The sequence below is a fragment of the Heterodontus francisci genome, chromosome 37, assembly GCF_036365525.1.
Source record: "Heterodontus francisci isolate sHetFra1 chromosome 37, sHetFra1.hap1, whole genome shotgun sequence".
NCBI classification, from domain to species: Eukaryota; Metazoa; Chordata; class Chondrichthyes; order Heterodontiformes; family Heterodontidae; genus Heterodontus; species Heterodontus francisci.
In genome coordinates this window covers 3,086,375-3,100,651 of record NC_090407.1, presented here as the reverse complement: position 1 = coordinate 3,100,651, position 14,277 = coordinate 3,086,375, and the positions used below count along the sequence as shown (strand labels likewise).

At 47.7% G+C, this 14,277-nt stretch overlaps 1 protein-coding gene and 1 pseudogene across 12 annotated transcripts in view; one reads left to right on the top strand and one right to left on the bottom strand.

Moving 5' to 3' along the window:
- Positions 1-14,277, bottom strand: part of LOC137351950 (polyhomeotic-like protein 2) — a 321,230-nt gene that overhangs the window by 215,074 nt on the left and 91,879 nt on the right. The window contains exon 1 of one of the 12 annotated variants that reach the window (XM_068016847.1): positions 13,645-13,663. The exons of the other annotated variants lie outside the window; for them this stretch is intronic. The gene's annotated coding sequence lies outside the window, so the exon portion shown is untranslated. Of the gene's footprint in view, positions 1-13,644; positions 13,664-14,277 lie in introns of those variants that run through there. 12 annotated transcript variants of the gene reach the window in all.
- LOC137352282 (U2 spliceosomal RNA) lies at positions 7,879-8,008 on the top strand (annotated as a pseudogene).

Here is a 14,277-nt window from a genome sequence, read left to right as displayed (position 1 = left end):
AGAGAAACTCACACAAACACAGGGAGAGAGAGAGAGAGAGAGAGAGAACACCTCACAATGGAGGTGCCTCCGAGGAGAAGGTAAAATGTTTTCAATTTTAAAAGGCCACAGCTGTCAGACTGTCATCATGGAGGAAGAACCCCTCCACTGGATGGTTAGCAACTGCAGTTGTGGTCCAACAGCCATGAGCTAGTGGGATGGAGTGCTGCCCCCACTCCCCCAGGTCTGCTACTGGGCAGCCACCTCCATCCCCAGGCCGTGTTTCGGCCACCACGGTGGTGGGGGGGGGTGCGGGGCGGGGGGGCCAACTGCTGACTGGAAAATTCCAATTGGCGTCTTCCCAGTGCTCTTAATAGGCCCTTACCCAGCAGTTGTGGGCAGGTAGCTGTCACCCTGCCACCATCCACTTTAAAATAACTTGCCAGCAAACTGGCATGCTGCTCTCAGAGCCCGGTGTCCCAGCCCTCACACCTCTGCTCCCGCCTCTGACGCAAATCAAAAATTGTGCCCAATGTGTCTCAGTTTTTGTATCACTACGCGAGGCACAGCGCAATTCCAGTTTCAGGTGATCGATCATGGAACAATCCAAATTTTCCAATTATTTTGGGTTACATCTTTATAACCTTCACTCGTGTTCTGACACAGTACAGCAGAGCTCGTGTACTTGACTGAGCAGTACCGAGCTTGAATCTGTCAGGGTATGAAGTGGTGCACAGACAGTATAATAGTGCAGTGTTGTTAGCCCACACTACTTCAAACCTTAACCTTTCCTTTTCCCTGCATTTGACAAGCTTTTAGTAGCTGTCACCCAAGCAACACCTTCTGATTTTTCTCGTCTTCTTTCCTACTTTCTTTTTATGTCCTGCCTGGGCCCTTCACTGAGAATCATCAACTTTAAAAAAATGCTCTGTACAGTAAAACAGCAGCATCAATAAATCTCAACATGCAGGATCCAAACTGAAAACGGCAAGACATATTGGCAGGAGCAGGAAAACCAGGCACCATCAGCAGTTTACAGATAAACACCATTAAACTGTAGATGTTCTGAAGGTTTTTCTAAAGAGCATTTCATCATTCTATTTAGTTGAGAACTGCATTTGTAAAAGGGTTCATAGAGTCATCTGCACATCCCATAAACAGGGTTAATGTATCAACTGATGCCTGTAAAGTGTGGGGTGACATTTCAACCAGATGACTCCAAAAGCTACAAGTGCAGGATTTGCTTCCTAATGAGCTATTTGTCAATTCTGGATCAATGTCACAGTTTGAGAGTCAGTCAGGCAGCAGCTTCTGTGATGCAGTGTGACTCAAGATCATGATCATGGCAAATACAATTCAGAAAAGGAAAAAGATCACCTTAAATACAGAAGCAGCAGAAATACATTTCTTCAATTCCCAGCCCGAGGTATTGGGCTACTAAAGTCTCAATCATTAGAAATCTGGTCCCACATTGTATGGAGAATGACCAATGACATAGGCAGGAAGAGGGATGAGGTCCTGAAAGCAGACTTCAGGGAGTTAGGAAGGAAATTAAAAAACAGGACCTCCAAAGCAGTAATCTCAGGATTACTCCCAGTGCCATGTGCTAGTGAGTATAGGAATAGGAGGATTGATGGATTGAACACGTGGCTGGAGAATTGGTGCAGGAGAGAAGGCATCACATTTCTGAGGCATTGGGACTGGTTCTGGAACAGGTGGGACCTGTACAAGATGGACGGGCTACACTTTAACAGGACCTAAACTAACATCCTCGCAGGGAGATTTGCTAGTGCTGTTGGGGAGGGTTTAAACTAGTTTGTCAGGGATGGTAACCTGAGGGGTAACTCAAATTGGAAGGAAGTAAAACTAGTAACAGGAGGTAGAAAAGTAGCAAGTGGCATTAGAAGGCAGGAGAAACAAAGGTGAGCATCAACCAGGTTTAGAATGCAGCATAATCTCAAGAAGACAAGGTTAAGGGCACTCTACCTGAATGCACGCAGTATTCGCAACAAGGTAGATGATTTAAAGGCACAAATAGAGGTAAATGGGTTTGATCTAATTGCCATTACGGAAACGTGGCTACAGGGTGACCAAGACTGGGAACTGAATATTCAAGTATATTTGACATTTAGGAAGGACAAGCAAAAAGGAAAAGGAGGTGGTGTTGCACTGATAATAAGGGATGTGATCAGTACGATAGTAAGGGAGGATCTCAGATCAGAAGAACAAAATGTGGAATCTGTTTGGGTGGAGCTAAGAAACAGCAAGGAGCAGCAAACATTGGCAGGAGTTGTGTATAGGCCAAACAGTAGTGGTAGTGTGAGGCATGGTATTAATCAGGAGATTAGAGAAGCATGTAGCATGGGTAATACTGTAATCATGGGTGACTTCAATCTGCATAAAGACTGGGTAAATCTAATGAGTCCGAATGCTGTGGAGGACGAGTTCCCGGAGTGTGTTAGGGATGGTTTTCTAAAGGAGTATGTTGAGGAACCGACTAGAGAACAGGCTATTTTAGATCTAGCATTATGCAATGAGAAAGGGCTAATTAATAATCTTGAAAAAGAACCTTTAGGGACGAGTGACCATAATATGATAGAATTTTACATTATGTTTGAAATGAGGTAGTTCAATCTGAAGCCAGGATGTTAAATTTGAACAAAGAAAATTATGAAGGTATGAGGGCAAATTGGCTGAGGTGGATTGGGAAAATACATTTAAAGGTATGACAGTACACAAACCAATGGATAGTCTTTAAAGAAATATTATATAGTTTACAGCAACTGTACAATCCTGCAAGGCACAAAAACACCAAAAGTAAAGGCAGTCAACCATGGATAACAAAGGAAGTTAAGGATTGTATAAGATTAAAAGAAAAGGCCTATAAAGTTGCCAGAAATAGGAGTAAACCTGAGGATTGGGAGGATTTTATAATACAGCAAAGGAGGATGAAGAAACTGATAAAGAAAGGGAGAATAGAATATGAATGTAAGCGAGCAAAAAATATAAAAATAAACTGTAAAAACCTGTATAGGTACCAAAAAAGGAAACGGTTGCCTAAGACAAATGTGGATCCATTACAGGCAGAGTCAGGAGAATTTATAATGGGGAATAGAGAAATGGCAGAGAAGCTAAATGATTACTTTGTGTCAGTCTTCACTGAGGAAGATACAAGAAATCTCCCAGAATTAGAGATCCAAGGGATTAGGGGGAATGAGGAATTGAAGGAAATTAGTATTAGTAAGAAGATTGTATTGGAGAAATTAATGGGGCTGTAGGTTGATAAGTCCCCAGGTCCTGATATTCTACATCCCAGAGTGTTGAAAGAGGTAGCTATGGAGATAGTAGATTCATTGGTGATCATCTTCCAAAATTCTATAGATTCTGGAGAGGTTCCTGCAGATTGGAAGGTCGCAAATGTCACCCCACTATTTAAGAAGGGAGGGAGAGAGAAAACAGGGAATTACAGACCTGTTAGCCTCACATCAGTCATTGAGAAAATACTAGAATCTATTCTAAAGGATGTGATAAATGGACACTTAGATCTGATTGGACAGAGTCAACATGGATTTATGAATAGGAAATCATATTTGACGAACCTGTTGGAGTTTTTTTTGAGGATGTTACTAACAGAATTGATAAAGGGGAGTTGGTGGACGTGGTATACTTGGATTGTCAGAAGGCTTTTGATAAAGTCCCCCACAGGAGGTTGGTTAGCAAAATTAAAGCACATGGGTTAGGAGGTAATATACTGGCATGGATTAAGGATTGGTTAACAGGCAGAAAGCAGACAGAAGGAATAAACGGGTCATTCTTGTGTTGGCAGGCTGTAACTAATGGGGTACCGCAGGGATCAGTGCTGGGCCCCAGCTGTTCACAATATATATCAATGATTTGGATGTGGGGACCAAATGTAGTATTTCCAAATTCGTGGATGCAACAAAACTAGATGAGAATGTGTGTAGTGAGGAAGATGCAAAGCGGCTTCAAGGGGCTTTGGACTAAATGCCTGCTATCCAACCCGAACCCGAGGACATGTGTCGGGTTGGGTCGCACTCCTGGGTTCGATATTTGGGCTCGGGTCGGGTCGGGCTGGATCAGACACACTCTATCACCGCCTCAGGTAAGTGACTCTAATGTTAATTTACTTTTTGGACTAGAAAGGTGGTTTTGTTACAGTTATTTTAAGCATGTGCAGGTAAGGAACAAAGTGAAAAACGGAAGGTAAGTTAACTGATGGTTGGGTCAGGTTGGGTCGGGCGCGGGAAAAAATGGAAGGACTGGGGCCGGGTCAGGCTCGGTGTCGGATGGGGTTCTGTCGGGCTCAGGTCGGGTCTCATTTGCAGACCCGAGCAGGCCTTTACTTTGGACAGACTTAGTGAGTGGGCAAGAATGTGGCAGATGGAATATAATGTGGAAAAATGTGAGGTTATCCACTTTGGTGGGAGGAACAGATGTGCAGAGTATTTCTTAAATGGTAAGAGATTAGAAAGTGTAGATGTACAAAGAGACCTGGGTGTCCTTGTCAATAAGTCACTGAAAGCTAACACGCAGGTGCAACAACAATTAAGAAGGTATGTTCGCCTTTATCGCAAGAGGATTTGAGTACAGGAGTACTGAAGTCTTGCTTCAATTGTACAGCACCTCGGTTAGACTGCACTGGGAGTACTGTGGGCAGTTCTGGTTTCCTTACCTTAGGGAGGATATTATTGCCATAGAGGGAGTGCAACGAAGGTTCACCAGACTTGTTCCCAGGCTGGCAGGACTGTCCTTTGAAGAGAGATTGGGGAAACTGGGCCTGTATTCTCTAGAGTTTTGAAGAATGAGAGGTGATCTCATTGAAACCTACACAATGCTTAAAAGGATAGACAGGGTGGATGCAGATAAGATGTTTCCCCAGGTTGGGGAGTCTAGAACCAGCGGACATAATTTCAAAATAAGGGGGAAGCCACTTAGGACAGAGATGAGGAAACATTTCTTTACTCAGAGGATTGTGAACCTTTGGAATTCTCTACCCTGGAGGGCTGTGGAAGCTCAGTCACTGAGCAGGTTTAGAGTCATAGAGTTATACAGCACAGAAACAGGCCCTTCGGCCCATCGTGTCTGTGCCAGCCATCAAGCACCTAACTATTCTAATTCCATTTTCCAGCACTTGGCCCATAGCCTTGGTATGCTATGGTGTTTTAAGTGCTCATCTAAATTCTTCTTAAATGTTGTGAGGGTTCCTGCCTCTACCACCTCTTCAGGCAGTGCGTTCCAGATTCCAACCACCCTCTGGGTGAAAGATCTTTTCCTCAAATCCACTCTAAACCTCCTGTCCCTTACCTTAAATCTATGTCCCCTGGTTATTGATCCCTCCGCGAAGGGAAACAGTTTTTTCCTATCTAACCTATCAATGCCCCTCATAATTTTGTATACCTCAATCGTGTCCCCCCTCAGCCTTCTCTGCTCTAAGGAAAACAACCCTAGCCTTTTCAGTCTCTCTTCATAGTTGAAATGCTCCAGCCCAGGCAACATCCTGGTGAATCTCCTCTGCACCCTCTCCAGTGCAATCACATCCTTCCTATAATGTGGTGCCCAGAATTGTACACAGTACTCCAGCTGTGGCCTAACTAGCGTTTTATATAGCTCCATCATGCTCTTGTATTCTATGCCTCGGCTAATACCTCACATGGATTGCAGCGGTTCAAGAAGTCAGCTCACCACTTTCTCAAGGGCAATTAGGGATGGGCAATAAATGCTGGCATAGCCAGTGATGCCCACATCCCATGAATGAATAAAAAAAAAATAAAGGCAAGTATCCCATATGCCTTCCTCACTACCTTATCTACCTGTGCTGCTGCCTTCAGTGATCTATGGACAAGTACACCAAGGTCCTTCTGACCCTCTGTACTTCCTAGGGTCCTACCATCCATTGTATATTCCCTTGCCTTGTTAGTCCTCCCAAAATGCATCAACTCACACTTCTCAGGATTAAATTCCATTTGCCACTGCTCCGCCCATCTTACCAGCCCATCTATATCGTCCTGTGATCTGAGGCTTTCCTCCTCACTATTTACACCACCAATTTTTGTGTCATCTATGAACTTACTGATCATACCTCCTATATTCATGTCTAAATCATTAATGTACACTACAAATAGTAAGGGTCCCAGCACTGATCCCTGCTGTACACCACTAGTCACAGGCTTCCACTCGCAAAAACAACCCTCGACCATCACCCTCTGCCTCCTGCCACTAAGCCAATTTTGGATCCAATTTGCCAAATTGCCCTGGCTCCCATGGGCTCTTACCTTCTTAACCAATCTCCCATGTAGGACCTTATCAAAAGCCTTACTGAAGTCCATATAGACTACATCAACTGCTTTACTCTCATTTACACATTTCGTCACCGCCTCAAAACATTTAAAATGTTTAAAGCAGAGATTGACAGATTTCTAAATACCAGTGACATAAGGAGATATGAGGATAGTGTGGGAACAAGGCATTGAAGTGGATGATCAGCCATGATCGTATTGAATGGTGGGGCAAGCTCGATGGGCTGAATGGCCTACTCCAGCTCCTATGTTCCTATGGAAAAGGACCTACAGCACAATTACTGTTGCAGAATCTTGGAATCTTACAGCAAAGGCGGCGGCCATTCGGCTCATCGTTCCTGTACCGGTTCTTTGAAAGAGCTATTCAATTAGTCCCACTCCCCAACTCTTTCCCCACAGCCCTGCAAAATTCTCCTTTTCAAGTGGATATCCAATTGTCTTCTGATTCTGCACCAAAAGACTCCGAGGCTAGATTTCAACAGTAGTAACTGTGGAAGGTAATGAAAGTTTCCGAAAAAAAAAAGGCAATTATTGTTCGAGTGCAAATCGAAGTAGTGTTATGACCCGGTGAGATAGGGGTCGAGGGTTCCCTCTCAGCCTTCACCTGGTCTTACTGTCACAGGGTTTAATTTTAAACCCACTATGTTTTTCGCTCCCCCTTAGTGAATCCTTGTTCACTAACTTCCAATTATAAGACAAAGAAGCTAGTGAAACAGGTATTCATAGGTTTAAGAAAAAAAGGTTGAACTTTATTCAACTTTAATTCAGTTAACGCCTATGGATACGCAACGTGCCCACGTTGGCATGCTTACGCGATACACACATGCAGATAGAGACAGAAAAGAGCAGAAGAACTATAGTGGAAAAGTTTGAGGCATTATTTGAAGATGGTTTTGGTTACTGTTCTTCGAGCTCGCTGTAAAATCCTTGATTGTAGGCAGGTCTTGCTTTTCGTTGGGGCCCAGTATTCTTCTTAAACCTTGTTCGATGCAGGAGATTTTCTCTCTTGAAGTTCGTGTGTCCTCAGTGGGTGCAGAGGATTGTGAGAAAGAGATGGGAGCAGACAGGAGAGGTCTTCTCACTGCAGGAGCAAACAGTCTTTTTGAGTTCAAAAACTCTGTAGCGAGTTCAAAAAACCCAGACCAGCCAGTTAGTCATGTGACCAGCTGGTTTAACCAGTCCTGGCATTTGTGGATTGTATCACCTTAGCAGTCTCTGGAATGCTCTTCCTTACACCTTCAATGTCTGGTGATCAAAATCCATTGTGGGTTGAATGTGTCAGGGAATGGTCCATGTGTCTCCACAAGCACAGTCTGTTAGTATGTAAATGTTTTTTCAGCTAGGTGTCTGGCAGCCCTTGTAACAGGCCTTCTCTCCTTCCCATCAAGTTTAAAATCAATGATCATATGACAAAATTAATATGCCTCATTCTTGGCAGGTGGGTGTCTACAAGACAGTAGTAACCATCAGTGGACAATTTGACTATGAGATGGTATCAGATCTGCATTCAATCTTGTCCATACTGGACTTTCATATCATGCTTTTCCCACCAGGGGAGGGGTCATCATACGTGCTGAGGGACATCGCTTCTCGGCGTTTTGGCGAAGATCAAGTGTAGTATCTGTTCTTGTCAGTGCTTACTTGGTTGAGAAGAGACCATGATCATTGCCTTTTGATCCTGGGTAGGCTTTAGTAAAATGGCTATAACCAATCTTCGAGCTTCAGGCCAGGGAGTGCGCAACACCGTTCGGGTTGTCGTGAAGGACAAGGAAGGAGATGCACCGGTCGATCGCACCTTCTTCATCAAGAAAATCCTCTTCGATTGCTGTGGATTGCTACGTCTTCTGCCTGCAGGATTTCCCCAGCAGTGGATACTTCGACGTGACGTTCCGGAACGTGCCGGGATGCATCAAGTTCCTGAAGGCGTTCAAGGAGAAAGGGGACCGGGCGCCACTGTCGATCCTCACAGCGGAGCCGCTCTTCACGCTTCCGTCACAACGGGACCGGGTGGTGACGATTCACCTCTACAACCCCCATGTTCCGGTGGTGGATGTACTCACCTTTCTCCCCAGGTACGTCGAGGTGGCCGGCAGCAGCACTGATGTCAAGGACCCCTTTGGGATTTGGACCAGCAAGCGGCAGGTCAAGGTGACCTTGAAGGTCGATGCCAGTGGGGCCATGATCCACCCTCCCTCCAGCTTCGCTATCGGGGGAAGTAGAGGCTTCTTGGTCTACGCTGGACAGCCCAGAGTTTGCCGCACCTGTGGCAAATCTGGTTACGTGGCAGCAAACTGCAGCACGGTTGTTTGCAAGAACTGCAAGAAGGAAGGCCATCAGACCAAGGACTGTAAGCAGACTAAGTGTTGCAACTTGTGCGGTGCGGCAGGCCATCTCTACAAAACCTGCCCCAAACGCTGCCTCAGTTATGCTCAGGCGGCAAGGTCCAAGGAAAGGCCGGGAGAAGGTTCGACGAAGGCGTCCGGTGTTCGAAAGGAGACGAGCAACCTTCTCCGCAGTGAGGAACTTCAACCTGAGAAGGAGAAGAAAGGGGAGGCAGCTGAAACCAGCGACCCAGCACCTACCCTGCGCCCGGAAACCCTCCCTCCACAGACAGAATCAATGGAGGAGGAGGCAGCAGATGGACAAACAGGTCAGTGGCAAGTGGTCCAGAGGAAAACCACAAAGAAAAAACATCCCAAAGCCACCACCCAAACCAGTGGCAAGAGGAGGCTACCTCTGAATCCGAATGCAACAACTCCTCTTCACTGGACGGGGAAATGCTGGAACGACAGCCCCTTCAAAAGAGGCGGCAGAACTCCAAGGAGATGGAAGATAAAGCCCCCCAGCCCCCGGGCACTGGAAGCTGTGATGGGCCCGGCGTGCCCCAACCCCAATGCCCCACACGTAACGACGTGGCCAACGCATCTCAGCTCCGGGACACCGGGAGCAAAGACACGTCTGGCGCACCTCAGCTCCGGGAAGCCGGGAGCAGTGATGTTTTCGAGGAGGAACAGAGGGGAACAGCAGAGGAAAACACAATCCTTGCTGCCTACAAGACCCCCCCCGATGTCACCCCAACGGAACAAACCCTGCATGAAAAACCAGGAGGGGTTTCTGAGACCAACTGATGTGAAACTGCATGCTCACATGATGGGTATGCAGGAACATCCCGAAGGACTGGGACTAACAAGGACAAATGGTATGGGAAGCAACAACTAACTTTTAAAAAATGGGTGTAAGGATTGCTTCAATTAATGTGCGTAGCATTAAATCTACTACGCGATGTGTTTCAACCTTGGATTACCTCACCAAGGTCAAAGCTGACCTACTGTTTCTGCAGGAGTGTGGAATACCACACCTCAGCACCTACAGGCAGTGGTCGCGATGGTGGTCCCACGGGCCATCGATCTGGTCAGGAGATAATGATTGCCGTTCCTCCGGCCTGGGTATTCTGCTGCGGGGAGGTAACTTCACCATCTCCGAAGTTAAGGAGGTGGTGGGCGGCCGCCTCCTCGTAGCAGACGTGATGTACAACAACGCTCCGCTCCGGTTGATCAACGTGTACGCCCCGGTACAACGCAGCGAGCGGCTGACCGTCTTCCAGCAGCTCCCACTGCTGCTGGCGACGTCCAGGCCGGTCATCCTAGGCGGTGACTTCAACTGCATCATCATTGCGGCTGGACGATCCGGCAGTGACGACAGCAAACTGGACGCTACGTCCAGATTCCTAATAGTAACAGTTAAAGATGCCAAACTGCACGACGTCTTCAGCAAACCTGCACATGGTCAAGATCGGACGGGTCTGCCCATTCCAGGATTGACTTCCTGTTTGTGTCCCGTGCTGTCACGGTCGGATCCACCGACGTCAAGCCGGTGTTCTTCTCCGACCACTGCCTCTTACTGGCCGACTGTCACTTACAGGACAACCAGCGGGTTGGCAGAGGGACGTGGAAGCTCAATGCTACACTGCTGACCCCAGAGAACGTTGAGGAACTCAAAAGGGATTACAAAGGTTGGAGAACCGTGAAACCCCTCTGAGTCTCCAGTTCACTGGTGGGAAGCGATCAAGGAGAACATCAAGAGGTTCTTCATCCACAAAGGTATTCAGAGGGCAAGAGAGAGACAGAGGGAAATGTCCCGACTCCAGAAAAGTATGCAAAATCTGCTCCGGTTGCAGTCAATGTGGGTCGAAGTCAAGGAGGACCTCCAAGAGGTGAAGAGCCTGCAGGCCTCGCTCTTTGACACGGAGGCCTCCAAGATCATCTTCCGGTCCAGAGTCCGTTTCATTGAGCAGGATGAGACATGCTTGCGTTACTTCTTCCAAAAGGTACACACAGAGAGCTCTGTTATCAGCAGCCCGAAGGAAGAGGATGGCTCGGTGACGTCTTCGCAGTCTGACAATCTAAGGATTAGCAAATCCTTTTATGCTGGGCTGTATGTCGCGAAGCCCACAGACAGCAGAGCCTCCCAGTCCTTCCTGTCATCTATCACAGAGGTCTTAGATGACAGCAGGAGGGAGAGACTGGACAAGCCGCTAACTCTGGACAAGCTGACAAAGGCCGTCGAGTCTTTCGAGACGAGTAAAACTCCCGGAAGCGATGGCTTACCGGTCGAGTTGTACTCGGCCCTGTGGGACTGGGTCGGCCCGGACCTGCTGGAAGTATACGAGAGTATGCTCCTGGCCGGCAGCATGTCAGAATCCATGAGGAAAGGCATCATCACCCTCATTTACAAGCGGAAGGGGGAGAGAGCAGAAATCAGAAATCAGCGGCCCATCTCACTGCTTAATGTTGACTACAAGATTCTGTCCAAAGTCATAGCCAGTCGACTCAAGTCTGCTCTGGAGTTGGTGATTCACCCCGATCAGACCTGCACTGTACCCGGCAGGAAGATCTCTGATAGTCTCGCGCTGCTCAGGGATACGATCACCTATGTACGGGACAGGAGGGTGGACACCTGCCTCATCAGCCTGGACCAGGAGAAGGCTTTTGACAGGATATCGCACACCTACATGATGGACGTGCTTTCCAAAATGGGGTTTGGGGAAGGAATCTGCAATTGGATCAAACTGCTCTACACAAACATCAGTGGCACAGTCTCAATCAATGGGTGGGAATCGGAAAGTTTCCCGATCCAATCTGGAGTCAGACAGGGCTGTCCTCTCTCCCCGGTCTTGTTTGTTTGCTGTATTGAACCCTTTGCTGAGTCTATTGGGAAGGATGCGAGCATAAGAGGGGTGACAATCCCAGGCAGTGGAGGCACTCAGGTGAAAACCTCCCTGTACATGGATGACGTCGCCGTCTTCTGCTCGGATCCGCTGCCCGTGCGCAGACTGATGAGCATCTGCGACCAGTTCGAACTGGCCTCGGGAGCCAAAGGCAACCACGGCAAGAGCGAGGCCATGTTCTTTGGGAACTGGGCTGACCGATCCTTTGTCCCCTTCACCGTCAGGTCAGACTACCTGAAGGTGCTGGGGATATGGTTCAGAAGGGCCGGGGCATGCACCAAAACCTGGGAGGAGCGAGTAGCCAGGATACAACATAAGCTGAGCATGTGGGGGCAGCGATCTCTCTCCATTGTGGGTAAGAACCTGGTCATCAGGTGCGAGGCGCTCACGTTGTTGCTGTACGTGGCGCAGGTCTGGCCCATACCCCACTCCTGCGCTGTGGCAGTCACCCGAGCCATTTTCCGTTTCATCTGGGGATCCAAAATGGACCGGGTCCGGAGGGACACGATGTTCAAACCTCTGGATAAGGGCGGGAAAAATGTACCCAACGTGGCCCTCATCCTGATGACCACCTTCATGTGCGGCTGCATCAAGCTGTGTGTAGAGCCCCAGTACGCAAACTCCAAGTGTCACTACGTGCTGAGGTTCTATCTGTCCCCGGTGTTGCGAAGGATGGGCCTGGTCACATTGCCGCGGAATGCTCCATGCAGTTGGACCGTGCCGTACCACCTATCCTTCGTGGAGCAGTTTCTGCGGGAAAACACCTTTGACCACCGATCCATCAGGCAGTGGTCTGCACGGAATGTCCTCAAGGCCCTACGGGAAAAGGAGATGGGGGATCCTGTCGGATGGTTCCCCGAGCAGACCGCCAAAGTCATTTGGCGGAATGCCTCATCACCAGAACTTTCAAACAAGCACCAAGATGTAGCTTGGCTGGTGGTGAGAAGGGCCCTCCCTGTCAGATCCTTCCTGCATGCCCGGAATCTCACCCCCTCCTCACAATGCCCTCATGGTGGCTGTGGTGGGGAAGAGACGGTCGCCCACCTCCTTCTGGAATGTGTCTTTGCAAAGCAGGTGTGGAAAGTCATGCAGTGGTTTTTGTCGAGGTTCATCCCAAGCAGCTCTGTAACACAGGGGTCTGTGCTCTACGGGCTGTTCCCAGGGACGCACACCGAGATAAACATCAACTGCTGCTGGAGGACTATCAATTTGGTGAAAGACGCTTTTTGGTCTGCCCGAAACTTGCTGGTCTTCCAGCGCAAAGAGTTGTCCACGACCGAGTTTTGCAGACTGGCACATTCCAAGGTCCAGGACTACGTGCTGAGGGACGCACTAGAGCTTGAGGCAGCCGCTGCAAAGGCTCAATGGGGAAAGACCACTGTGTAAGGACCCCCCCAAGGTGAACTGAGGGGCTGGATCCCCGGAAAACCCCTGGGGCTGTATACACCAAATATGGGTTTGCTGTTAAATGTTGATAGTGTGGGAGGAGGCTCGTATAGAGAATGAAACACTGGCATGGATCAGTTGGGCTGAATGGCCTGTAACTCTATTGCAAATTCTATGTAATTGCAGCAGTGCATTGCTGGATTCCCAGTGAAAGGGCTCGAGTCAGAATCCCTAAATGGATCAAGATTTAAATTTTGCTAGCGACTTCACAGAGGCTGGTAATGATTCCTGATTAGGTTGCTGGATGTGATATCATGCAGAACATGCTTCTCACAAGAGAAGCAGAGACAATTGTCACGGAGCTGTGAGTGGCCCAAGTCTCTCACTATCCTGTTAAATGAGAGGAGCAGAGGCAGTACAGTGGCTGAAATTCAGAGTATTAAAGGCAACAAAAGTCAAACATTATTGGGGATTAATTACTGGGAGTAATCTACTTTGTTTTCTGGATTCCCCTTTTCCTAAAGATCCTATTCTGCCCTTTAAATGTTCTTTGTTAGTTGACCAGGCCCAGATACTTTCAACAAGCAATTGCATCTCTTTGCTCTCACCTGCAGAAGCTACGGACATGTCCCAAAGCAGAGGCAGTGACAACTGAAGGTCGACGATGACCATAACAAGTAATCCAGACTGACAACATTTAATTTCCACTGAAGAAACAGGCAGTCGTGATATTACCTGTGGCCGTCTATCATCAATGTATTTTCATGCTTGTATTTCTTCTCAAATGGCTTTTCCTCATCGACCCTATTTAATAAATCATTGATCATCGCTTGTACTTGTATTCTTTTGAGAAGGCCTTCGTGTACTATAAGATCTGGGAAAACAGTGTTGATCAGCTATCTCCACTCCGCTGAACACATCCCCCCCACCCCCTCCTCCCCCTCAACCACATTCCAGATCAATTTGTTCCCTCACTTTTGTTTTGCTCCAGGAGATCCTTGAGGTCACGTCAGACTGTTTGCCTGGCTGCACTCTCCGTAACATCAACAAACCACGCAGCAGCACAAAGGCACAGAAAGGGTTGCCGAGAGGACAGCCCGTCTGTGACTTGGCCACCAGGTCCTCCCGTCAGTCATTAGGAGAAATCTGCCACAGTTAACCCTTTAGACTGGTACATGTAGACCAGTTCACTGAAAGCAAGCTATGGAAAATGACAGCACATCCACATGAAAGCCATACTTACAGTGTGCTGGTATTCTCCTTATTCATACTGACAGTAAAGCAACACAAGAAATCCAATGCACATTCAAGAGTGGCATGAGACTCAGATATTCATTAAACAAAAATGACCTAATGTAGAGGTAATAC